This window comes from Schistocerca nitens, chromosome 5 (assembly GCF_023898315.1).
Source record: "Schistocerca nitens isolate TAMUIC-IGC-003100 chromosome 5, iqSchNite1.1, whole genome shotgun sequence".
Lineage (NCBI taxonomy): Eukaryota > Metazoa > Arthropoda > Insecta > Orthoptera > Acrididae > Schistocerca > Schistocerca nitens.
Window position 1 is genome coordinate 290,760,095 of NC_064618.1, and position 27,569 is coordinate 290,787,663.

The following is a 27,569-nucleotide window of genomic DNA, read 5'->3' on the forward strand; positions in this document are numbered from 1 at the left end:
AGGGCGATGTTCTTGAGTACAATATTATAGAAATGGAAGAGAATGTAGATGAAGATGAAATAGGAGGTATGATAGTGCGTGAAGAGTTTGACAGAACACTGAAAGACCTAAGTCGAAACAAGGCCCCAGGGGTAGACAACATTCCATTGGAACTACTGACGGCCTTGGGAGAGTCAGTCCTGACAAAACTCTACCATCTGGTGAGCAAAATGTACAGGGCTATTACAAATGATTGAAGCGATTTCATAAATTCACTGTAGCTCCATTCATTGACATATGGTCATGACACACTACAGATACGTAGAAAAACTCATAAAGTTTTGTTCGGCTTTGGCCGCACTTCAGGTTTCTGCCGCCAGGGCGCTCGAGAGCGAAGTGAGACAAAATGGCGACAGGAGCCGAGAAAGCGTATGTCGTGCTTGAAATGCACTCACATCAGTCAGTCATAACAGTGCAACGACACTTCAGGACGAAGTTCAACAAAGATCCACCAACTGTTAACTCCATTCAGCGATGGTATGCGCAGTTTAAAGCTTCTGGATGCCTCTGTAAGGGGAAATCAACGGGTCGGCCTACAGTGAGCGAAGAAACGGTTGAACGCGTGCGGGCAAGTTTCACGCGTAGCCCGCGGAAGTCGACGAATAAAGCAAGCACGGAGCTAAACGTACCACAGCCGACGGTTTGGAAAATCTTACGGAAAAGGCTAAAGCAGAAGCCTTACCGTTTACAATTGCTACAAATCCTGACACCCGATGACAAAGTCAAACGCTTTGAATTTTCGGCGCGGTTGCAACACCTAATGGAAGAGGATGCGTTCAGTGCGAAACTTGTTTTCAGTGATGAAGCAACATTTTTTCTTAAGGGTGAAGTGAACAGACACAATGTGCGAATCTGGGCGGTAGAGAATCCTCACGCATTCGTGCAGCAAATTCGCAATTCACCAAAAGTTAACGTGTTTTATGCAATCTCACGGTTTAAAGTTTACGGCCCCTTTTTCTTCTGCGAAAAAAAGGTTACAGGACACGTGTATCTGGACATGCTGGAAAATTGGCCTATGCCACTACTGGAGACCAACAGCGCCGACTTCATCTTTCAACAGGATGGTGCATCACCGCACATCCATCATGATGTTCGGCATTTCTTAAACAGGAGATTGGAAAACCGATGGATCGGTCGTGGTGGAGATCATGATCAGCAATTCATGTCATGGCCTCCACGCTCTCCCGACTTAACCCCATGCGATTTCTTTCTGTGGGGTTATGTGAAAGATTCAGTGTTTAAACCTCCTCTACCAAGAAACGTGCCAGAACTGTGAGCTCGCATCAACGATGCTTTCGAACTCATTGATTGGGACATGCTGCGCCGAGTGTGGGAGGAACTTGATTATCGGCTTGATGTCTGCCGAATCACTAAAGGGGCACATATCGAACATTTGTGAATGCCTAAAAAAACTTTTTGAGTTTTTGTATGTGTGTGCAAAGCATTGTGAAAATATCTCAAATAATAAAATTATTGTAGAGCTGTGAAATCGCTTCAATCATTTGTAATAACCCTGTATGAGACAGGCGAAAAACCCTCAGACTTCAAGAAGAATATAATAATTCCAATCCCAAAGAAAGCAGGTGTTGACAGATGTGAAAATTACCGAACTGTCAGTTTAATAAGCCACGGCTGCAAAATACTAACACGAATTCTTTACAGACGAATGGAAAAACTGGTAGAAGCCGACCTGGGGGAAGATCAGTTTGGATTCCGTAGAAATATTGGAACACGTGGGGCAATACTGACCTTACGACTTATAGAAGAAGAAAGAATAAGGAAAGGCAAACATACGTTTCTATCATTTGTAGACGTAGAGAAAGCTTTTGACATTGTTGACTGGAAGACTCCCTTTCACATTCTGAGGGTGGCAGGGGTAAAATACAGGGAGCGAAAGGCTATTTACATTTTGTGCAGAAGCCAGATGGCAGTTATAAGAGTCGAGGTACATGAAAGGGAAGCAGTGGTTGGGAAGGGAGTGAGACAGGGTTGTATCCTATCCCCGATGTTATTCAATCTGTATATTGAGCAAGCAATAAAGGAAACAAAAGAAAAATTCGTAGTAGGAATTAAAATCCATGGAGAAGAAATAAAAACTTTGAGGTTCGCCGACGACATTGTTATTCTGTCAGGGACAGAAAAGGACCTGGAAGAGTAGTTGAACGGAATGGACAGTGTCTTGAAAGGAGGATATAAGATGAACATCAACAAAAGCAAAACGAGGATAATGAAATGTGGTCGAATTAAATCCGGTGATGCTGCCAGAATTACACTCCTGGAAATTGAAATAAGAACACCGTGAATTCATTGTCCCAGGAAGGGGAAACTTTATTGACACATTCCTGGGGTCAGATACATCACATGATCACACTGACAGAACCACAGGCACATAGACACAGGCAACAGAGCATGCACAATGTCGGCACTAGTACAGTGTATATCCACCTTTCGCAGCAATGCAGGCTGCTATTCGCCCATGGAGACGATCGTAGAGATGCTGGATGTAGTCCTGTGGAACGGCTTGCCATGCCATTTCCACCTGGCGCCTCAGTTGGACCAGCGTTCGTGCTGGACGTGCAGACCGCGTGAGACGACGCTTCATCCAGTCCCAAACATGCTCAATGGGGGACAGATCCGGAGATCTTGCTGGCCAGGGTATTTGACTTACACCTTCTAGAGCACGTTAGGTGGCACGGGTTACATGCGGACGTGCATTGTCCTGTTGGAACAGCAAGTTCCCTTGCCGGTCTAGGAATGGTAGAACGATGGGTTCGATGACGGTTTGGATGTACCGTGCACTATTCAGTGTCCCCTCGACGATCACCAGTGGTGTACGGCCAGTGTAGGAGATCGCTCCCCACACCATGATGCCGGGTGTTGGCCCTGTGTGCCTCGGTCGTATGCAGTCCTGATTGTGGCGCTCACCTGCACGGCGCCAAACACGCATACGACCATCATTGGCACCAAGGCAGAAGCGACTCTCATCGCTGAAGACGACACGTCTCCATTCGTCCCTCCATTCACACCTGTCGCGACACCACTGGAGGCGGGCTGCACGATGTTGGGGCGTGAGCGGAAGACGGCCTAACGGTGTGCGGGACCGTCGCCCAGCTTCATGGAGACGGTTGCGAATGGCCCTCGCCGATACCCCAGGAGCAACAGTGTCCCTAATTTGCTGGGAAGTGGCGGTGCGGTCCCCTACGGCACTGCGTAGGATCCTACGGTCTTGGCGTGCATCCGTGCGTCGCTGCGGTCCGGTCCCAGGTCGACGGGCACGTGCACCTTCCGCCGACCACTGGCGACAACATCGATGTACTGTGGAGACCTCACGCCCCACGTGTTGAGCAATTCGGCGGTACGTCCACCCGGCCTCCCGCATGCCCACTATACGCCCTCGCTCAAAGTCCGTCAACTGCACATACGGTTCACGTCCACGCTGTCGCGGCATGCTACCAGTGTTAAAGACTGCGATGGAGCTCCGTATGCCACGGCAAACTGGCTGACACTGACGGCGGCGGTGCACAAATGCTGCGCAGCTAGCGCCATTCGACGGCCAACACCGCGGTTCCTGGTGTGTCCGCTGTGCCGTGCGTGTGATCATTGCTTGTACAGCCCTCTCGCAGTGTCCGGAGCAAGTATGGTGGGTCTGACACACCGGTGTCAATGTGTTCTTTTTTCCATTTCCAGGAGTGTAGATTAGGAAATGAGACACTTAAAGTAGTAAAGGAGTTTTGCTATTTGGGAGCAAAATAACTGATGATGGTCGAAGTAGAGAGGACATAAAATGTAGACTGGCAATGGCAAGGAAAGCGTTTCTTAAGAAGAGAAATTTGTTAACATCGAGTTTAGATTTAAGTGTCAGGAAGTCGTTTCTAAAAATATTTGTATGGAGTGTAGCCATGTATGGAAGTGAAACGTGGACGATAAATAGTTTATGCAAGAAGAAATAGTAGCTTTCGAAATGTGGTGCTACAGAAGAATGCTGAAGATTAGATGGGTAGATCACATAACTAATGAGGAGGTATTGAATAGAATTGGAGAGAAGAGAAATTTGTGGCACAACTTGACAAGAAGAAGGGATCGGCTGATAGGGCATATTCTGCAGCATCAATGGATCACCAATTTAGTATTGGAGGGCAGTGTGGAGGGTAAAAATCGTAGTGGGAGACCAAGAGATGAATACACTAAACAGATTCAGAAGGATGTAGGTTGCAGTAGATACTGAGAGATGAAGAATGTTGCACAGGATAGAGTAGCATGGAGAGCTGCATCAAACCAGTCTCTGGACTGAAGACCACAACAAAAACAACCAGTAGCAGTTTAGTGGAAGGATCCACCCTTCCTTCTGTCTTGTTGGAGAAAAGTCTCCTCAAACATAGACAATTTCAGGTGCTCATACCGGAAAAGAAAACTATACATTCTGTTTTTTCATTAAGTCTTAGAAATGCATTGCCTAAAACGCGGTCTGACTCCCAAAAGATTCACTTCATCACAGGCTTTATCCGGGGTGAGGCTGTTCAATGGGCTACAGTGATAGTGGAATGTTGCCACTTGTATGAACAATTTGGAAATGCCATTTTGGCAAAGTATTGGTCAAAATGCATCCAAGAAAAATTGAGAAAGGAACTCTTTAATCCAGGAATATGCAGTCTTAGACAAGGAAACCTAAGAAAGTGTTCTGAGAAATATTTGAACAAGGCCAATTTCAGGGATGAACCTGTGTCACATAAATATGTGTTATGTATTCTGGAGGGAGGTTCTGATTCACAATAGAGAAAAGCTAGTGCAGGTATCTGAATCCAATTTGGAGTAGTTTTTATCTGTACTAGTTACTAGGCTCCATTGGTTTAATAAATGAAGGTGCAAGGACAGGTAATAATGGAATGGAGTGAATCAGGCAATGCTGCCAAATCAGCAGTACGGCAGCAGTCATGACTGACACTCAAGTCAGATTTGTTGCTTTGTCGCCGGCATGTCACATACTGTTGGGTATGTAGAAAAGATAAAAATGAGTGGCTGAATCACATTTCGCTAATGCCAAGAGCAGTGGGAACCATGGAAGAATAAACAAAACATGTGTTGACATCTGTCAAGGAAAATGTTAATCTGAGAAAGGAACAGTATGGCAAGACGCTAGGCAGAATGCAAGTATACTCTGTAGGCGAGAAAGTGATGCTGAAAACCCACTATAAATCTCCCACTACATACCTTCACTGATACTAAGACAGGATAAGAAATGACAGCTACTATATACTGGATTATTCTTTTGATAGTCCAAATTTCCCATGAAGGTAGTTACTTTTGGTCGAGCTGACTACAAGGAGAATTAATGGACTGTATCCTCATCATGAGTAGAAAAAGTATTTCCAGTAGCTGAATGCATATATTGACAGCACAAATAAAGTAAGATGAGCATAGGCTTACGTAATGCAACTGTGCTAATTATAGTCGGTATAATTTGTTGCTCAGTTAATAATGTTAAGAAATGGGGACATAAATTACCAAGACCCTTGAAGTTTTCGTTTTGGTAGAGGAAATGCATTGGCTGCAAACACTTCAAAACGTATATCTAAACCATATGCGAACGTTACTGGTGTAGCAACAGGAGGTAGGGCATAGACGATTAGCTCCCATTTAAGTGGAAACATGCACTTTACATGTGGGGTCCTGCCCCGTCGTCTCGTGTAGGGTGCCTAAAGGATGCTGCGTTCTCTGAATGCTATACAACAATTCAAGCAAATAACATTAATCGTTTTTTTCAATAAAGCAGATGGACAATACTTAGCTTTGTGATTTACAAGGATGTTGCAAGCGATGGCCGACATGCAAACAAGAACGTTCTTCGCTATAGACAATATCCAAACAAGCAATGGATACGGATCACTCTCTGCTAGGCCGTGCTAATACTCTGTGAATACTGTCTTCTAATGCCCAGCCAATGCTGGCAGGAACGGCGCTTATACTCACTTTGGCTAGATGCTGCTGCTATCCTCCTGGTCAGCGCGCTGTTGGCTGACGTAGTCTCACTGCCTTCTCTGGTCTTGCGTTCTTCATCTTCATTTTGGCGCTTGTGGCTACGACAGAACATTATGTGTCAGAGGAGAATGTCTACATAATATACCACTGTAACCTTAGGTTAAGTATTGATTAAGGGCATCGAAATTAATGGATATGACATGTATAGTATGGAAGTTGAAGTATTTTAGTCACATGTCTGTTTCTTAAGAGGGGATGAAAAATTAATGGCCCTCTACAAGGTATGAAAGTACTTTGCATAATCTGTGACTGACTGTATGTAAGAATTTCACGTGTATGTATATCCAGCCAAATGCTATGTCCTATGATGTGATCTACTAAAGGACTAAGTGTCAGTAATCAGAAAGTTTAGGCAAAAAAGATCGTATTGTAAGTCTATCTGCCACATTTAGCTAAGATCTAATGTAAATGTGTTAGCCTATAATCTAAGGATTTTATTTAACCATCATTTACCTGAATCCGGGTCAATAAGTGTTCAGTCTGCATTGCAGAATAAGTTTTCTGTCATGTCGTTTTAAGTCCAGTGGGCAAAATATGATAAGTGTTGAATGATGTCTGGAATATAAACATATAAAGTGACCAAAAATTATGCTCAAATCAGTCTTAGATAATGAACATTTCCAACGACGGATCGTCATCGAAAAGATGTTGAAGGTATATTTTTACAATGGACAGTGATGAGATAATTTCACTTTCTTGGTTACACGGAATTCATCTAGTAAAGACTTTTATGGCCACAAGATGGTAAACTGAAGTGAGAATAATGTATTACTTAGATGATTTAACTAATTGTCCACTGTATCAGAAATTGAGTAAAATTTGTTAACCATGCGGCAATCAGTGACTGCATGAGTAAAATTAATTGTACTGCCAGTAACAGTAGAATGCAAAATATCATTGCAATGTTGGAATAATTGCGTAGCAGTAGCAATGAATTTTCTTTTTTTATCCAGTGGATTACCACATCTATGTATGTATGTGTACATATGTTTATATATAGTAGCAATAAGTTTTGTCTTGCACAACAGTAATCACATACCTCATATAATGAAAGCAAAGCGAGAGACGAAAATAGTGTCATGCAGCAAGCAGTCTAGGAATGTTTTGTTGCATGCATTATGTGTGAAAAATTGTGTTACCTGTGTCCAATATCGAGGACTAATCTAAAGCATGTCTCAAACTCATGAAATTTTCCTTTTCCTTTTCGAAATGATTTGTGTAAATAGTGATTTTACTACCTGTCCCAATGTTGAGACTTATTTCTTGCACAAGTATGGTACTATTCAAACTATGACTAAATCGATCATGACTGATTGGTCAGTGATTCCAAACGTTATTGAATGATCCTGTACTGTTAGAAACAATTGATAGGACATTATTTAGTTTGTGGATGGAAGGCAGTCGTCATGTGATGAGTAATGTTGCACCGACAGTTTATCTCTGACACAAGATTCGATTGAAAAACTTTCCCTCGATCTGTAATCAATTACCATGTGGCACCGTGTTTTAATACAATGTCTTCCAAGATGAATTTGGCTACCTCGGATGCTTCGGCTGTTTTCATGGTTTTTGTAATGGCATAGCGTGTCAGATAATCAGTGCGAACAATAATCCATCTATAGCCACTAACAGACGTTCGAAATCGTCCGAGGAGGCCAATCCCAACACTCTGGAAAGGCGTTTCGGCTGGTTGAATGGGTATGAGTCGGCCAGTTGGTTTCTGATGGACTGTCTTTCTCCTCTGGCACTCCCGACAGTGCGACACATAGTAACAGACACTCCTAAATAAACCTGGCCAGAAATATCTCTTCCCAAATGGATCAAAGTTTTTCTTGCAAAGTAATCCATTAACTACCTCAAGTATGAGATATTTGGCGTCCTTTTTCTCCTCAGCAAAGAGATCCTGGAGTGCAGCGAGACAGTCACTATCTTCATCAAAGTCTTAATGGTCTTGCACAGGGTTTCTTGAGAGACAGTCGGCATCTTGGTGTTTTCTTCCACTTTTATACATTATTGCTATGTCATACTCTTGAAGGCGTAGTGCCCACCTGGCGAGTCATCCTGTTGCATCCTTAAGACCTGTCAGCCAACAAAGTGAATGATGGTCTGTAACAACTGTGAATGGCCTTCCACAGAGATACTGTCGAAATTTGCACATGGCCCAGATCACAGCAAGACATTCTCTTTCTGTAGTTGGGTAGTTTCTCCTGGCTTTTGTAAGTGGCCTAGAAGCATAGGCTTTAATCTCCTCTTTTCCATTCGAAATTTGCACCAGAACAGCACCGATCCCATACCCGCAGGCATGTGTGTGTAGTTCTGTAGATGCTCTCTCATCATACAGACCAAGTACAGGGTCAGTCGTCAGAGATTTTCGCAGCACATCGAAAGAATCTAGTTGAGCGCCACCCCAGATAAATTTAGTATCAGCTTTTAACAACTCTTGGAGTGGCTTGGCTTTGATACAAAAGTCTTTGATAAAACGACTGTAATAAGAACATAATCTGAGGAAGCTTCTCACATCTCTAAAAATGTTAGGAATAGGAAATTCCGTTATAGATCTCACCTTTTCTGAGTCTGGCCGCATACCTTCGTTTGACACAAGGTGTCCAAGTATGTTGATTTCTTTTGCTCCATAGAGACACTTTCTTGGATTAAATTTCAGTCCGCCTTGTTAGCCCTCAGTCTTTTTACGTGTTCATCAAATGTCTATGAGAACACTATAATGTCATCTAAATAACAAAGACACATCGTCCACTTCAGGTGACTTAGAAGATTATCCACCATCCGTTCAAAAGTTGCTGGTGCATTACATAAACCAAACGGCATTACCTTAAACTCATACAGGCCCTCAGGGGTTATGAATGCAGTTTTCTCACGATCAGGCTCATCTACTTCGATTTGCCAGTATCCCGAGTACATATCCATGGTAGAGAAAAACTTAACCCTTCAGACAATCTAGTGTATCGTCAATTCGTGGAAGGGGGTAAACGTCCTTTTCAGTTATCTTATTAAACTTCCTGTAATCAACACAAAAGCGCCAACTGCCATCCTTCTTCCTGAAGAGAACCACTGGTGACGACCATGGGCTCTGCGAAGGCTGAATGATGTCATTCTTCATCATTTTCTCTACCTCGTCGCGAATTATTCAACGTTCCATTGCTGACACACAGTATGCTCTCTGACTTATTGGATGAGGGTCTCCAGTGCTAATCCAGTGTTTCACCTTAGATTTGTCTAATTTGCTTTTCGCCTGTGGACTGAAGCATTCAGAAAACTCTTGAAGTAGCTTCTTCTGTTGTTCCTTAGTGAGATCTGGTGATAGTCGAGCTAGAAGATCTTGTCTTGTAGCGGTAGCGCTAATTTCGCCCACAGACTCGGCATGGGATGTTTCTATGACGCTCAGCTGTTCTTCAATTAACGGCGCAGTGTTTGCTATGCACATGCGTCTTGGAAGCATCTGCGGTTCTCGGCGACAGATAACTATCCACAATTCACCAAATACGTTCTTAAACAATACGACAGAGGCTAGGATGACCAAGTTATTCTTCAGTGGTATGCTTCTCTTACATTCCACTATAAGATCCATGGGTTGATGCATGGCATGACACATCACAGTTACCTCTCTAGCGCTGATTGCAGGAATGATCACTTCGTCCAGCACACATAGTCTCCACACACTCGGATGCACATCTTCCTGTCCACAGTACCTCATCTCGTCTAGCATAATCTTCGAGCGACCACAATCGATAATTGCCTGAGAAGCTTTCAGAAAGTCCCATCCGAGAATGACGTCATGACTACTCTCTTGTAAGACGATGAATTCTAAGAGTTGTGTATGGCCACTTACACTCACATGAATGGTACATCTTCCTGTAGGTTTTACGTATTTCCCATTAGCCACATTCAGCAGAGATGTTTTGTTGTCGACGAATACGGTTTTCTGCAACTGGCAACGGTACTTCTCCGAAATGACTGAATATGATGCTCCAGAGTCCACAAGAGCTTGGGCTGGTCGGCCATCCATGAGCATATCGATATAGTTTCCTGTCATTTTTGTAGCGATAGACGGCGGAGTATTTTTCTCTTCGGCGGCCTCACCTCCTAGGAAGGTCGCACCCATTAGTTTTCCAGGTTGCGGCGGCTAGGTGATCGGCTGGAACTTCTAAACGGCGATGGGGACCTTGATCGGCGTGTTGGGGAGCGTTCTTTCCAGAGGCTAGCTTGCGGCCATGGTGATATACAACCATGCTGCACCCACATCTTCTTGTTCATCTTCGTCGTCCTGAAGTTGGCGTCGGCTAATGTCGGTCTGCTGTCTTCTGGCGGGGGCGTCATCAAATATCAGCCGCATTTCTCGACAATAGCGCACCACATGTCCTGGTTGGTTATCCTGGGTCCTTCAGACGTCATTCTCCTTCGTGCCCAAGCAGGGTCCCCATAGGCATTGTAGGAACGTAACTCCGCCTGGGTCTCGACTTTTTCACCGTTTTGAAGGGAAATGAAGGACGAGAGATTGCTTTCAATGCCTGTTCCACTTCCTCCCTTATGACCTCTTAAAGCGTCTCGGATTTTTGCTCGCTGTGCAATCCGAGTGCCTTTTGATCTTCCTCTCTCACTCTCTGACCAAGAACACTTGTAAAATCAATTGCTTGCTCCATCACAGACATCGATACGACGTTTGGAACCCGTTCAGAATTCTTGCGTGTAATTCTTTTTTGATGCATTGTCTCGATATACTGGCACCATTGTATTAAGTCGTCTGCTGTAGAAACCTCCTACAGGAGTAGCAACACCCTTCATGAGATGTGCTACCTTATCTTCCTCCTTCATTCTAGAATCCATTATTTTACGCAGCTCCAAGACGTCTTGAATGTAGGATGCTGTAGTTTCTCCTGGACACTGTGCACTGCACTTTAATTTATCTTCAGCCTTGCACTTCTGTAGTTGTGTGTCGCCGAAATACTTGCTCAGTTCCGCCTGGAATACTTCCCAGCTTGTGAACTTCTTCTCGTTGTTCTCATACCATTGTTTGGCAGTAGAAAAATACGTTAGCCAAACACACGGTGTCATCCCATTTGTTAAAGTTGGCTATACGTTCATATACCTTCAGCCACTTGTTTGGATCTTGGCCATCGTCACCAGAGAACCTGGAAGGATGTCACATTTGGTAGCATACAGTTGCCGTCATCGTAACGTCCTCCTCTTCTTCTGTCTCTGATAGATTGCGATCTGTTGAATACGGCTCGAACTCAGGTTTATCGCCACGTAAACGGCGACTCTGTCGTGCCTGATGGGGGTCACTGTGTCGTCGATAATGTGCGCTATCACAGGTTTCGATAACCGGCGCCTCCACCAAAAGACGTAATTAGACCAGAAGGTGTAACCAGATGAATGAAGAACACTAACTTCACTTAACGAAGGTTTATTCAGCACTTTCACGTACAAGTTTCACAACAGTTTAGTAACATAACCACTACACCACGGTGCTACTCAGCTTTTCTGCAACAATATATACAGGAACTAAGAGGGAATAATAAGATAATAAGAGTGGACGACCAAGGACGAAGTGCTTGGATTAAAAAGGTTGTAAGATATGTAGTCTTTCCCCCCTACTGCTCAAACTGTGCATAGAAAAAACAATGATGAAAATAAAAGAAAGGTTCAGGAGTGGAATTAAAATACACTCCTGGAAATTGAAATAAGAACACCGTGAATTCATTGTCCCAGGAAGGGGAAACTTTATTGACACATTCCTGGGGTCAGATACATCACATGATCACACTGACAGAACCACAGGCACATAGACACAGGCAACAGAGCATGCACAATGTCGGCACTAGTACAGTGTATATCCACCTTTCGCAGCAATGCAGGCTGCTATTCGCCCATGGAGACGATCGTAGAGATGCTGGATGTAGTCCTGTGGAACGGCTTGCCATGCCATTTCCACCTGGCGCCTCAGTTGGACCAGCGTTCGTGCTGGACGTGCAGACCGCGTGAGACGACGCTTCATCCAGTCCCAAACATGCTCAATGGGGGACAGATCCGGAGATCTTGCTGGCCAGGGTATTTGACTTACACCTTCTAGAGCACGTTGGGTGGCACGGGTTACATGCGGACGTGCATTGTCCTGTTGGAACAGCAAGTTCCCTTGCCGGTCTAGGAATGGTAGAACGATGGGTTCGATGACGGTTTGGATGTACCGTGCACTATTCAGTGTCCCCTCGACGATCACCAGTGGTGTACGGCCAGTGTAGGAGATCGCTCCCCACACCATGATGCCGGGTGTTGGCCCTGTGTGCCTCGGTCGTATGCAGTCCTGATTGTGGCGCTCACCTGCACGGCGCCAAACACGCATACGACCATCATTGGCACCAAGGCAGAAGCGACTCTCATCGCTGAAGACGACACGTCTCCATTCGTCCCTCCATTCACACCTGTCGCGACACCACTGGAGGCGGGCTGCACGATGTTGGGGCGTGAGCGGAAGACGGCCTAACGGTGTGCGGGACCGTCGCCCAGCTTCATGGAGACGGTTGCGAATGGCCCTCGCCGATACCCCAGGAGCAACAGTGTCCCTAATTTGCTGGGAAGTGGCGGTGCGGTCCCCTACGGCACTGCGTAGGATCCTACGGTCTTGGCGTGCATCCGTGCGTCGCTGCGGTCCGGTCCCAGGTCGACGGGCACGTGCACCTTCCGCCGACCACTGGCGACAACATCGATGTACTGTGGAGACCTCACGCCCCACGTGTTGAGCAATTCGGCGGTACGTCCACCCGGCCTCCCGCATGCCCACTATACGCCCTCGCTCAAAGTCCGTCAACTGCACATACGGTTCACGTCCACGCTGTCGCGGCATGCTACCAGTGTTAAAGACTGCGATGGAGCTCCGTATGCCACGGCAAACTGGCTGACACTGACGGCGGCGGTGCACAAATGCTGCGCAGCTAGCGCCATTCGACGGCCAACACCGCGGTTCCTGGTGTGTCCGCTGTGCCGTGCGTGTGATCATTGCTTGTACAGCCCTCTCGCAGTGTCCGGAGCAAGTATGGTGGGTCTGACACACCGGTGTCAATGTGTTCTTTTTTCCATTTCCAGGAGTGTAGATTAGGAAATGAGACACTTAAAGTAGTAAAGGAGTTTTGCTATTTGGGAGCAAAATAACTGATGATGGTCGAAGTAGAGAGGACATAAAATGTAGACTGGCAATGGCAAGGAAAGCGTTTCTTAAGAAGAGAAATTTGTTAACATCGAGTTTAGATTTAAGTGTCAGGAAGTCGTTTCTAAAAATATTTGTATGGAGTGTAGCCATGTATGGAAGTGAAACGTGGACGATAAATAGTTTATGCAAGAAGAAATAGTAGCTTTCGAAATGTGGTGCTACAGAAGAATGCTGAAGATTAGATGGGTAGATCACATAACTAATGAGGAGGTATTGAATAGAATTGGAGAGAAGAGAAATTTGTGGCACAACTTGACAAGAAGAAGGGATCGGCTGATAGGGCATATTCTGCAGCATCAATGGATCACCAATTTAGTATTGGAGGGCAGTGTGGAGGGTAAAAATCGTAGTGGGAGACCAAGAGATGAATACACTAAACAGATTCAGAAGGATGTAGGTTGCAGTAGATACTGAGAGATGAAGAATGTTGCACAGGATAGAGTAGCATGGAGAGCTGCATCAAACCAGTCTCTGGACTGAAGACCACAACAAAAACAACCAGTAGCAGTTTAGTGGAAGGATCCACCCTTCCTTCTGTCTTGTTGGAGAAAAGTCTCCTCAAACATAGACAATTTCAGGTGCTCATACCGGAAAAGAAAACTATACATTCTGTTTTTTCATTAAGTCTTAGAAATGCATTGCCTAAAACGCGGTCTGACTCCCAAAAGATTCACTTCATCACAGGCTTTATCCGGGGTGAGGCTGTTCAATGGGCTACAGTGATAGTGGAATGTTGCCACTTGTATGAACAATTTGGAAATGCCATTTTGGCAAAGTATTGGTCAAAATGCATCCAAGAAAAATTGAGAAAGGAACTCTTTAATCCAGGAATATGCAGTCTTAGACAAGGAAACCTAAGAAAGTGTTCTGAGAAATATTTGAACAAGGCCAATTTCAGGGATGAACCTGTGTCACATAAATATGTGTTATGTATTCTGGAGGGAGGTTCTGATTCACAATAGAGAAAAGCTAGTGCAGGTATCTGAATCCAATTTGGAGTAGTTTTTATCTGTACTAGTTACTAGGCTCCATTGGTTTAATAAATGAAGGTGCAAGGACAGGTAATAATGGAATGGAGTGAATCAGGCAATGCTGCCAAATCAGCAGTACGGCAGCAGTCATGACTGACACTCAAGTCAGATTTGTTGCTTTGTCGCCGGCATGTCACATACTGTTGGGTATGTAGAAAAGATAAAAATGAGTGGCTGAATCACATTTCGCTAATGCCAAGAGCAGTGGGAACCATGGAAGAATAAACAAAACATGTGTTGACATCTGTCAAGGAAAATGTTAATCTGAGAAAGGAACAGTATGGCAAGACGCTAGGCAGAATGCAAGTATACTCTGTAGGCGAGAAAGTGATGCTGAAAACCCACTATAAATCTCCCACTACATACCTTCACTGATACTAAGACAGGATAAGAAATGACAGCTACTATATACTGGATTATTCTTTTGATAGTCCAAATTTCCCATGAAGGTAGTTACTTTTGGTCGAGCTGACTACAAGGAGAATTAATGGACTGTATCCTCATCATGAGTAGAAAAAGTATTTCCAGTAGCTGAATGCATATATTGACAGCACAAATAAAGTAAGATGAGCATAGGCTTACGTAATGCAACTGTGCTAATTATAGTCGGTATAATTTGTTGCTCAGTTAATAATGTTAAGAAATGGGGACATAAATTACCAAGACCCTTGAAGTTTTCGTTTTGGTAGAGGAAATGCATTGGCTGCAAACACTTCAAAACGTATATCTAAACCATATGCGAACGTTACTGGTGTAGCAACAGGAGGTAGGGCATAGACGATTAGCTCCCATTTAAGTGGAAACATGCACTTTACATGTGGGGTCCTGCCCCGTCGTCTCGTGTAGGGTGCCTAAAGGATGCTGCGTTCTCTGAATGCTATACAACAATTCAAGCAAATAACATTAATCGTTTTTTTCAATAAAGCAGATGGACAATACTTAGCTTTGTGATTTACAAGGATGTTGCAAGCGATGGCCGACATGCAAACAAGAACGTTCTTCGCTATAGACAATATCCAAACAAGCAATGGATACGGATCACTCTCTGCTAGGCCGTGCTAATACTCTGTGAATACTGTCTTCTAATGCCCAGCCAATGCTGGCAGGAACGGCGCTTATACTCACTTTGGCTAGATGCTGCTGCTATCCTCCTGGTCAGCGCGCTGTTGGCTGACGTAGTCTCACTGCCTTCTCTGGTCTTGCGTTCTTCATCTTCATTTTGGCGCTTGTGGCTACGACAGAACATTATGTGTCAGAGGAGAATGTCTACATAATATACCACTGTAACCTTAGGTTAAGTATTGATTAAGGGCATCGAAATTAATGGATATGACATGTATAGTATGGAAGTTGAAGTATTTTAGTCACATGTCTGTTTCTTAAGAGGGGATGAAAAATTAATGGCCCTCTACAAGGTATGAAAGTACTTTGCATAATCTGTGACTGACTGTATGTAAGAATTTCACGTGTATGTATATCCAGCCAAATGCTATGTCCTATGATGTGATCTACTAAAGGACTAAGTGTCAGTAATCAGAAAGTTTAGGCAAAAAAGATCGTATTGTAAGTCTATCTGCCACATTTAGCTAAGATCTAATGTAAATGTGTTAGCCTATAATCTAAGGATTTTATTTAACCATCATTTACCTGAATCCGGGTCAATAAGTGTTCAGTCTGCATTGCAGAATAAGTTTTCTGTCATGTCGTTTTAAGTCCAGTGGGCAAAATATGATAAGTGTTGAATGATGTCTGGAATATAAACATATAAAGTGACCAAAAATTATGCTCAAATCAGTCTTAGATAATGAACATTTCCAACGACGGATCGTCATCGAAAAGATGTTGAAGGTATATTTTTACAATGGACAGTGATGAGATAATTTCACTTTCTTGGTTACACGGAATTCATCTAGTAAAGACTTTTATGGCCACAAGATGGTAAACTGAAGTGAGAATAATGTATTACTTAGATGATTTAACTAATTGTCCACTGTATCAGAAATTGAGTAAAATTTGTTAACCATGCGGCAATCAGTGACTGCATGAGTAAAATTAATTGTACTGCCAGTAACAGTAGAATGCAAAATATCATTGCAATGTTGGAATAATTGCGTAGCAGTAGCAATGAATTTTCTTTTTTTATCCAGTGGATTACCACATCTATGTATGTATGTGTACATATGTTTATATATAGTAGCAATAAGTTTTGTCTTGCACAACAGTAATCACATACCTCATATAATGAAAGCAAAGCGAGAGACGAAAATAGTGTCATGCAGCAAGCAGTCTAGGAATGTTTTGTTGCATGCATTATGTGCGAAAAATTGTGTTACCTGTGTCCAATATCGAGGACTAATCTAAAGCATGTCTCAAACTCATGAAATTTTCCTTTTCCTTTTCGAAATGATTTGTGTAAATAGTGATTTTACTACCTGTCCCAATGTTGAGACTTATTTCTTGCACAAGTATGGTACTATTCAAACTATGACTAAATCGATCATGACTGATTGGTCAGTGATTCCAAACGTTATTGAATGATCCTGTACTGTTAGAAACAATTGATAGGACATTATTTAGTTTGTGGATGGAAGGCAGTCGTCATGTGATGAGTAATGTTGCACCGACAGTTTATCTCTGACACAAGATTCGATTGAAAAACTTTCCCTCGATCTGTAATCAATTACCATGTGGCACCGTGTTTTAATACAATGTCTTCCAAGATGAATTTGGCTACCTCGGATGCTTCGGCTGTTTTCATGGTTTTTGTAATGGCATAGCGTGTCAGATAATCAGTGCGAACAATAATCCATCTATAGCCACTAACAGACGTTCGAAATCGTCCGAGGAGGCCAATCCCAACACTCTGGAAAGGCGTTTCGGCTGGTTGAATGGGTATGAGTCGGCCAGTTGGTTTCTGATGGACTGTCTTTCTCCTCTGGCACTCCCGACAGTGCGACACATAGTAACAGACACTCCTAAATAAACCTGGCCAGAAATATCTCTTCCCAAATGGATCAAAGTTTTTCTTGCAAAGTAATCCATTAACTACCTCAAGTATGAGATATTTGGCGTCCTTTTTCTCCTCAGCAAAGAGATCCTGGAGTGCAGCGAGACAGTCACTATCTTCATCAAAGTCTTAATGGTCTTGCACAGGGTTTCTTGAGAGACAGTCGGCATCTTGGTGTTTTCTTCCACTTTTATACATTATTGCTATGTCATACTCTTGAAGGCGTAGTGCCCACCTGGCGAGTCATCCTGTTGCATCCTTAAGACCTGTCAGCCAACAAAGTGAATGATGGTCTGTAACAACTGTGAATGGCCTTCCACAGAGATACTGTCGAAATTTGCACATGGCCCAGATCACAGCAAGACATTCTCTTTCTGTAGTTGGGTAGTTTCTCCTGGCTTTTGTAAGTGGCCTAGAAGCATAGGCTTTAATCTCCTCTTTTCCATTCGAAATTTGCACCAGAACAGCACCGATCCCATACCCGCAGGCATGTGTGTGTAGTTCTGTAGATGCTCTCTCATCATACAGACCAAGTACAGGGTCAGTCGTCAGAGATTTTCGCAGCACATCGAAAGAATCTAGTTGAGCGCCACCCCAGATAAATTTAGTATCAGCTTTTAACAACTCTTGGAGTGGCTTGGCTTTGATACAAAAGTCTTTGATAAAACGACTGTAATAAGAACATAATCTGAGGAAGCTTCTCACATCTCTAAAAATGTTAGGAATAGGAAATTCCGTTATAGATCTCACCTTTTCTGAGTCTGGCCGCATACCTTCGTTTGACACAAGGTGTCCAAGTATGTTGATTTCTTTTGCTCCATAGAGACACTTTCTTGGATTAAATTTCAGTCCGCCTTGTTAGCCCTCAGTCTTTTTACGTGTTCATCAAATGTCTATGAGAACACTATAATGTCATCTAAATAACAAAGACACATCGTCCACTTCAGGTGACTTAGAAGATTATCCACCATCCGTTCAAAAGTTGCTGGTGCATTACATAAACCAAACGGCATTACCTTAAACTCATACAGGCCCTCAGGGGTTATGAATGCAGTTTTCTCACGATCAGGCTCATCTACTTCGATTTGCCAGTATCCCGAGTACATATCCATGGTAGAGAAAAACTTAACCCTTCAGACAATCTAGTGTATCGTCAATTCGTGGAAGGGGGTAAACGTCCTTTTCAGTTATCTTATTAAACTTCCTGTAATCAACACAAAAGCGCCAACTGCCATCCTTCTTCCTGAAGAGAACCACTGGTGACGACCATGGGCTCTGCGAAGGCTGAATGATGTCATTCTTCATCATTTTCTCTACCTCGTCGCGAATTATTCAACGTTCCATTGCTGACACACAGTATGCTCTCTGACTTATTGGATGAGGGTCTCCAGTGCTAATCCAGTGTTTCACCTTAGATTTGTCTAATTTGCTTTTCGCCTGTGGACTGAAGCATTCAGAAAACTCTTGAAGTAGCTTCTTCTGTTGTTCCTTAGTGAGATCTGGTGATAGTCGAGCTAGAAGATCTTGTCTTGTAGCGGTAGCGCTAATTTCGCCCACAGACTCGGCATGGGATGTTTCTATGACGCTCAGCTGTTCTTCAATTAACGGCGCAGTGTTTGCTATGCACATGCGTCTTGGAAGCATCTGCGGTTCTCGGCGACAGATAACTATCCACAATTCACCAAATACGTTCTTAAACAATACGACAGAGGCTAGGATGACCAAGTTATTCTTCAGTGGTATGCTTCTCTTACATTCCACTATAAGATCCATGGGTTGATGCATGGCATGACACATCACAGTTACCTCTCTAGCGCTGATTGCAGGAATGATCACTTCGTCCAGCACACATAGTCTCCACACACTCGGATGCACATCTTCCTGTCCACAGTACCTCATCTCGTCTAGCATAATCTTCGAGCGACCACAATCGATAATTGCCTGAGAAGCTTTCAGAAAGTCCCATCCGAGAATGACGTCATGACTACTCTCTTGTAAGACGATGAATTCTAAGAGTTGTGTATGGCCACTTACACTCACATGAATGGTACATCTTCCTGTAGGTTTTACGTATTTCCCATTAGCCACATTCAGCAGAGATGTTTTGTTGTCGACGAATACGGTTTTCTGCAACTGGCAACGGTACTTCTCCGAAATGACTGAATATGATGCTCCAGAGTCCACAAGAGCTTGGGCTGGTCGGCCATCCATGAGCATATCGATATAGTTTCCTGTCATTTTTGTAGCGATAGACGGCGGAGTATTTTTCTCTTCGGCGGCCTCACCTCCTAGGAAGGTCGCACCCATTAGTTTTCCAGGTTGCGGCGGCTAGGTGATCGGCTGGAACTTCTAAACGGCGATGGGGACCTTGATCGGCGTGTTGGGGAGCGTTCTTTCCAGAGGCTAGCTTGCGGCCATGGTGATATACAACCATGCTGCACCCACATCTTCTTGTTCATCTTCGTCGTCCTGAAGTTGGCGTCGGCTAATGTCGGTCTGCTGTCTTCTGGCGGGGGCGTCATCAAATATCAGCCGCATTTCTCGACAATAGCGCACCACATGTCCTGGTTGGTTATCCTGGGTCCTTCAGACGTCATTCTCCTTCGTGCCCAAGCAGGGTCCCCATAGGCATTGTAGGAACGTAACTCCGCCTGGGTCTCGACTTTTTCACCGTTTTGAAGGGAAATGAAGGACGAGAGATTGCTTTCAATGCCTGTTCCACTTCCTCCCTTATGACCTCTTAAAGCGTCTCGGATTTTTGCTCGCTGTGCAATCCGAGTGCCTTTTGATCTTCCTCTCTCACTCTCTGACCAAGAACACTTGTAAAATCAATTGCTTGCTCCATCACAGACATCGATACGACGTTTGGAACCCGTTCAGAATTCTTGCGTGTAATTCTTTTTTGATGCATTGTCTCGATATACTGGCACCATTGTATTAAGTCGTCTGCTGTAGAAACCTCCTACAGGAGTAGCAACACCCTTCATGAGATGTGCTACCTTATCTTCCTCCTTCATTCTAGAATCCATTATTTTACGCAGCTCCAAGACGTCTTGAATGTAGGATGCTGTAGTTTCTCCTGGACACTGTGCACTGCACTTTAATTTATCTTCAGCCTTGCACTTCTGTAGTTGTGTGTCGCCGAAATACTTGCTCAGTTCCGCCTGGAATACTTCCCAGCTTGTGAACTTCTTCTCGTTGTTCTCATACCATTGTTTGGCAGTAGAAAAATACGTTAGCCAAACACACGGTGTCATCCCATTTGTTAAAGTTGGCTATACGTTCATATACCTTCAGCCACTTGTTTGGATCTTGGCCATCGTCACCAGAGAACCTGGAAGGATGTCACATTTGGTAGCATACAGTTGCCGTCATCGTAACGTCCTCCTCTTCTTCTGTCTCTGATAGATTGCGATCTGTTGAATACGGCTCGAACTCAGGTTTATCGCCACGTAAACGGCGACTCTGTCGTGCCTGATGGGGGTCACTGTGTCGTCGATAATGTGCGCTATCACAGGTTTCGATAACCGGCGCCTCCACCAAAAGACGTAATTAGACCAGAAGGTGTAACCAGATGAATGAAGAACACTAACTTCACTTAACGAAGGTTTATTCAGCACTTTCACGTACAAGTTTCACAACAGTTTAGTAACATAACCACTACACCACGGTGCTACTCAGCTTTTCTGCAACAATATATACAGGAACTAAGAGGGAATAATAAGATAATAAGAGTGGACGACCAAGGACGAAGTGCTTGGATTAAAAAGGTTGTAAGATATGTAGTCTTTCCCCCCTACTGCTCAAACTGTGCATAGAAAAAACAATGATGAAAATAAAAGAAAGGTTCAGGAGTGGAATTAAAATACACTCCTGGAAATTGAAATAAGAACACCGTGAATTCATTGTCCCAGGAAGGGGAAACTTTATTGACACATTCCTGGGGTCAGATACATCACATGATCACACTGACAGAACCACAGGCACATAGACACAGGCAACAGAGCATGCACAATGTCGGCACTAGTACAGTGTATATCCACCTTTCGCAGCAATGCAGGCTGCTATTCTCCCATGGAGACGATCGTAGAGATGCTGGATGTAGTCCTGTGGAACGGCTTGCCATGCCATTTCCACCTGGCGCCTCAGTTGGACCAGCGTTCGTGCTGGACGTGCAGACCGCGTGAGACGACGCTTCATCCAGTCCCAAACATGCTCAATGGGGGACAGATCCGGAGATCTTGCTGGCCAGGGTAGTTGACTTACACCTTCTAGAGCACGTTGGGTGGCACGGGATACATGCGGACGTGCATTGTCCTGTTGGAACAGCAAGTTCCCTTGCCGGTCTAGGAATGGTAGAACGATGGGTTCGATGACGGTTTGGATGTACCGTGCACTATTCAGTGTCCCCTCGACGATCACCAGTGGTGTACGGCCAGTGTAGGAGATCGCTCCCCACACCATGATGCCGGGTGTTGGCCCTGTGTGCCTCGGTCGTATGCAGTCCTGATTGTGGCGCTCACCTGCACGGCGCCAAACACGCATACGACCATCATTGGCACCAAGGCAGAAGCGACTCTCATCGCTGAAGACGACACGTCTCCATTCGTCCCTCCATTCACACCTGTCGCGACACCACTGGAGGCGGGCTGCACGATGTTGGGGCGTGAGCGGAAGACGGCCTAACGGTGTGCGGGACCGTCGCCCAGCTTCATGGAGACGGTTGCGAATGGCCCTCGCCGATACCCCAGGAGCAACAGTGTCCCTAATTTGCTGGGAAGTGGCGGTGCGGTCCCCTACGGCACTGCGTAGGATCCTACGGTCTTGGCGTGCATCCGTGCGTCGCTGCGGTCCGGTCCCAGGTCGACGGGCACGTGCACCTTCCGCCGACCACTGGCGACAACATCGATGTACTGTGGAGACCTCACGCCCCACGTGTTGAGCAATTCGGCGGTACGTCCACCCGGCCTCCCGCATGCCCACTATACGCCCTCGCTCAAAGTCCGTCAACTGCACATACGGTTCACGTCCACGCTGTCGCGGCATGCTACCAGTGTTAAAGACTGCGATGGAGCTCCGTATGCCACGGCAAACTGGCTGACACTGACGGCGGCGGTGCACAAATGCTGCGCAGCTAGCGCCATTCGACGGCCAACACCGCGGGTCCTGGTGAGTCCGCTGTGCCGTGCGTGTGATCATTGCTTGTACAGCCCTCTCGCAGTGTCCGGAGCAAGTATAGTGGGTCTGACACACCGGTGTCAATGTGTTCTTTTTTCCATTTCCAGGAGTGTACAATGTGAAAGGGTATCAGTGGTACAGTTCACTGATGACATTACTATCCTGAGTGAAAGTGAAGAAGAAGTACATGATCTGCTGAATGGAATGAACAATCTAATGAGTACAGAATATGGACTGAGAGTGAATCGAAGAAAGGCGAAAGTGATGAGAAGTAGCAGAAATTAGAACAGCGAGAGACTTAACATCAGGATTGATGGTCACGAAATACGTGAAGTTAAAGAAATTCTTCTACCTCAGCATTAAAATAACTAATGGCGGATGGAGGAAGGAGGACATGAAAAGCAGAATGACAATGGCAAAAAGGGCTTTCCTGGCCAAGAGAAGTCTACTAGTATCAAACATAGGCCTTAAACTGAGGAAGAAATTTCTGAGAATGTACATCTGAAGTACAGCATTGTATGGTAGTGAAACATGGACTGTGGGAAAACTGAAACAGAAGAGAATCGAAGCATTTGACTACAGACTACAGACGAATGTTGAAAATTAGGTGCCGGCCGGGATGGCCGAGCGGTTCTAGGCGCTACAGTCAGGAACCGAGTGACCGCTACAGTCGCAGGTTCGAATTCTGCCTCGGGCATGGATGTGTGTGATGTCCTTAGTTAAGTTAGGTTTAAGTAGTTCTAAGTTCTAGGGGACTGATGACCTTAGAAGTTAAGTCCCATAGTGCTCAGAGCCTTTTGAACCATTTGAAAATTAGGTGGACTGATAAGGTAGGGAATGAGGAAGTTCCGCACAGTATCAAATAGGAAAGGAATATGTGGAAAACATTGATAAGGAGAAAGGACAGGATGACAGGACATCTGTTAAGACATGAGGGAATGACTTCCATGGTACTAGAGGGAGCTGTAGAGGGAAAAAAACTGCATAGGAAGACAGAGATTGGAATACATCGAGCAAATAATTGAGGACATGGGTTGTAAGTGCTACTCGGAGATGAAGAGGTTGGCACAGGAGAGGAATTCGTGGTGGGCCGTATCGAACCAGTCAGATGACCGCCCCCCCCCCCTCAAAAAAAAAGTAAGTCTATTACGGACTTCTAGAAATAAATTATGCTCACAATTCAAAGCTTTACATAGGAGTATAAACTCAAACGTTCGCATTTCGAGTAGTGAGGTAATTGCAATTAATGGTTTTTTAGTTCAGTATAGTTCGTTAGATACAAACCAGACAATATGGTAAAAGGATAAATACTGTAAAAAACGCGGTTCGCAAAAAAAAAAAAAAAAAAAAAAACGTTTCAAGGCTCTAGGTGGGGTTTATACACTACTGGCCATTAAAATTGCTACACCACGAAGATGACGTGCTAACAGACGCGAAATTTAACCGACAGGAAGAAGATGCTGTGATATGCAAATGATTAGCTTTTCAGAGCATTCACACAAGGTTGGCGCCGGTGGCGACACCTACAACGTGCTGACATGAGGAAAGTTTCCAAACGATTTGTCATACACAAACAGCAGTTGACCGGCGTTTCCTGGTGAAACGTTGTTGTGATGCTTCGTGTAAGGAAGAGAAATGCATACCATCACGTTCCCGACTTTAAAAAAGGTCGAATTGTAGCCTATCGCGATTGCGGTTTATAGTATCGCGACATTGCTGCTCGCGTTGGTCGAGATCCAATGACTGTTAGCAGAATATGGAATCGGTGGGTTCAGGAGGGTAATACGGAACGCCGTGCTGGATGCCAACGGCCTCGTATCACCAGCAGTCGAGATGACAGGCATCTTATCTGCATGGCTGTAACGGATCGTGCCGCCACGTCTCGATCCCTGAGTCAACAGATGGGGACGTCTGCAAGACACCAACCATCTGCACGAACAGTTCGACGATGTTTGCAGCAGCATGGACTATCAGCTCGGAAACTATGGCTGCGGTTAACCTTGACGCTGCATCACAGACAGGAGCGCCTGCGATGGTGTACTCAACGACGAACCTGGGTGCACTAATGGCAAAACGTCATTTTTTCGGATGAATCCAGGTTCTGCTTACAGCATCATGATGGTCGCATCCGTGTTTGGCGACATCGCGGTGAACGCACATTGGAAGCGTGCATTCATCATCGCCATACTGGTTCATTACCCGGCATGATGGTATGGGGTGCCATTCGTTACACGTCTCGGTCACCTCTTGTTCGCATTGACGGCACTTTGAACAGTGGACGTTACATTTCAGATGTGTTACGACCCGTGGCTCTACATTTCATTCGATCCCTGCAAAACCCTACATTTCAGCAGGATAATGCACGACCGCATGTTGCAGGTCCTGTACGGGCCTTTGTGGATCCAGAAAATGTTCGACTGCTGCCCTGGCCAGCACATTCTTCAGATCTCTCACCAATTGAAAACGTCTGGTCAATGGTGGGCGAGCAACTGGCTCGTCACAGTACGACAGTCACTACTCTTGCTGAACTGTGATATCATGTTGAAGCTGCATGGGCAGCTGTACCTGTACCCGCCATCCAAGCTCTGTTTGGCTCAATGTCCAGGCGTATCAAGGCCGTTATTACGGCCAGAGGTGGTTGTTCTGGCTACTGATTTCTCAGGATCTGCACCCAAATTGCGTGAAAATGTAATCACATGTCAGTTCTAGTATAATATACATGTCCAACGAATACCCGTTTATCATCTGCATTCCTTCTTGGTGTAGCAATTTTAATGGCCGGTAGTGTAATATTATCCAGGTTTTCGTCCTACACGGATTATGTCACGCACGCAGATTCTGAACACAGTAAATGTCGCGTGGATAGCCCTGCGGTTATTTACAAACAAACTGACGACAATCTAATCATCCCTAACAGGAAAAACGAGAAAGAGAAAACGAGGAAGAAGATGGGCTGGGGTTGCTTGGGGGAAAGAGATCAATCAGCGCGGTCATCGGATTAGGGAAGGACAGGGAAGGAAGTCGGCCGTGCCCCTTCGAAGGAACCATCCCGGCTGTTGCCTGGAGCGATTTAGGGAAATTACGGATAACCTAAATCAGGATGATCGGACGCGGGATTGAACCGTCGCCCTCCCGAATACGAGTCCAGTGTGAGGAAGTAGATGGTGACATGAGCTGCAATCACGTGGTGGACCATAATGTGAACAATAGTATAGGATTCAGAACTGTGAAATAAGCCTGGAGAGGCCTTTGAACAATAGTGGACACTGATTAGTAGTAACAGGCATAACAAATAAACATAAACAAACAAACCAACACACCAGTAGATGGCCTGGATTAAACTCGAATGGCTGATCTCCAGTAACTTTAAAGCACCTGTGGTTTTGATTGTGAATGGATGACTTTGAAGGAGTTATTATCAAAGGAATTTATGATATACGTCAGATACAGCATTTTGATCTGCTGGTAATTTATCCCTCTTGTCATGCTAATGATTTGAAGCTTTTTAAAGCTGCGAACGATTCAGCAAACACCTGCAGTATGTAGATAAAGTGACTTACTATCCATGCATGTCACCTGTCTGACACATTAGTCAGTTTTTAGGTATGCTGCATCCATACAACAGTGATTAAGTGGCAGTAACATTTATTGTAAAGGGCTATCCAATTTCACCTCAAGGATGCGTATTGATAACTGTTGATTATATACCACCACGTGTGATGGTTGGAGCCTTGGAATACCAAGGGCCTATTCATAGAATCGAGATCTGGACGCAGTAAATGCATGGTTTTCAGAACGAACCAACAACAGGTTGACATAGAATACACGTCTTTTTACTGTAGCTATCTCCAGTACATATGATTCATTTATTTAAGAATTCTACATTAGAGACATATGCATTACAGTTATTCATGTACTTGGCATTGGCGTTCAACAGTTAAGTCAAACTACGAATCACTGTGTTTTATCATCATTGTTATTACTTACTAATTACACATAAAGAAAAAGCAAACTCTGTATGAAGATCACAGTGTTTTGAACAAAGTCGAATCTACCCCCTCTCTCTCGCTGCCTTAGATCCACTGATAACCAGAAGTCTTCCAAACAAACTTTTTCTCTTTATTAGGAGATATATGTTTCAAAGAAACTGGCCTGCAATAGTCGCTTATACTGACATTTAGTAACTTTGCAGTACAGCTATCAATTATTTTTTTTTTTTTTAATTTAACATGTTTCTTAAGAGCTAGTTCACAAATTTGTATTCAGGGCCTCACATAGACATCCATAGACGAATACAAACTCAAGACAAAATCGTCCACATCACAAGTGGGATTCGAACCGACGGCTTCCACAAAAAGCGTCATAGTGTAAGTCCCCACTCGGCCTCCTCATTCTAAAGACTCATAGGCTCATGGGCACAATAAAAGAGGCAAGATGTTTAGCATAGGCCTTCCCTCAGGTTGTCGGCACTGCCACACCCTTTAACGGAAATATGTTTACTTCTACTCTGGACATCATATTACAGTTACAAGCAGAAATCACATTTCAGCAGTCAGTTCGCTCACTGGAAGAATTCAGTTCCAAACAGACTCGTCGCTCTAATTGAAGAAGGCAGGTTTTCAATTAGAGGTGCTGGCAGCAGGTTGTGGCGTGTCACCTATTACTACAAAGAGATGGTTAAGGTTCTATCAACAGACTTTCTGGCTGAGGCAGCTGGAGACTGAGTATACACCAGGTCGAAAAAAAAGCTTGGGTGAAGACCCTGCAGCTTCCCCTTCTATATGTTAAGCAATTGGTGTGACAGAGCAACTTCCTCGGTTCCAGAGACACAGTTCACTGAAGGCAGAAGGAAACTGGATTGCACGCACTAAGATCTGCTGTGAAACAGGAGCACAGAGAAGAAAATGTTTTATACCATCTGGCATTTACGGAGCTCCAATTGAAATTCGGCATTGGAAACGTGATATTCACTCATGAGATATGTTTTCCACGTGTAACGACTGTGTAAGAGTGTTTTTGCAGATCGCGAGAGACAAGACATTGTGAAGAATATGTA

General features: G+C 44.5%; 1 protein-coding gene across 1 annotated transcript in view; it reads left to right on the top strand.

Annotated features, from left to right (window-relative positions):
• LOC126260406 (calcium-activated chloride channel regulator 1-like) overlaps positions 1-27,569 on the top strand; it is a 186,093-nt gene that overhangs the window by 290 nt on the left and 158,234 nt on the right. The gene's annotated exons all lie outside the window — the stretch shown is intronic.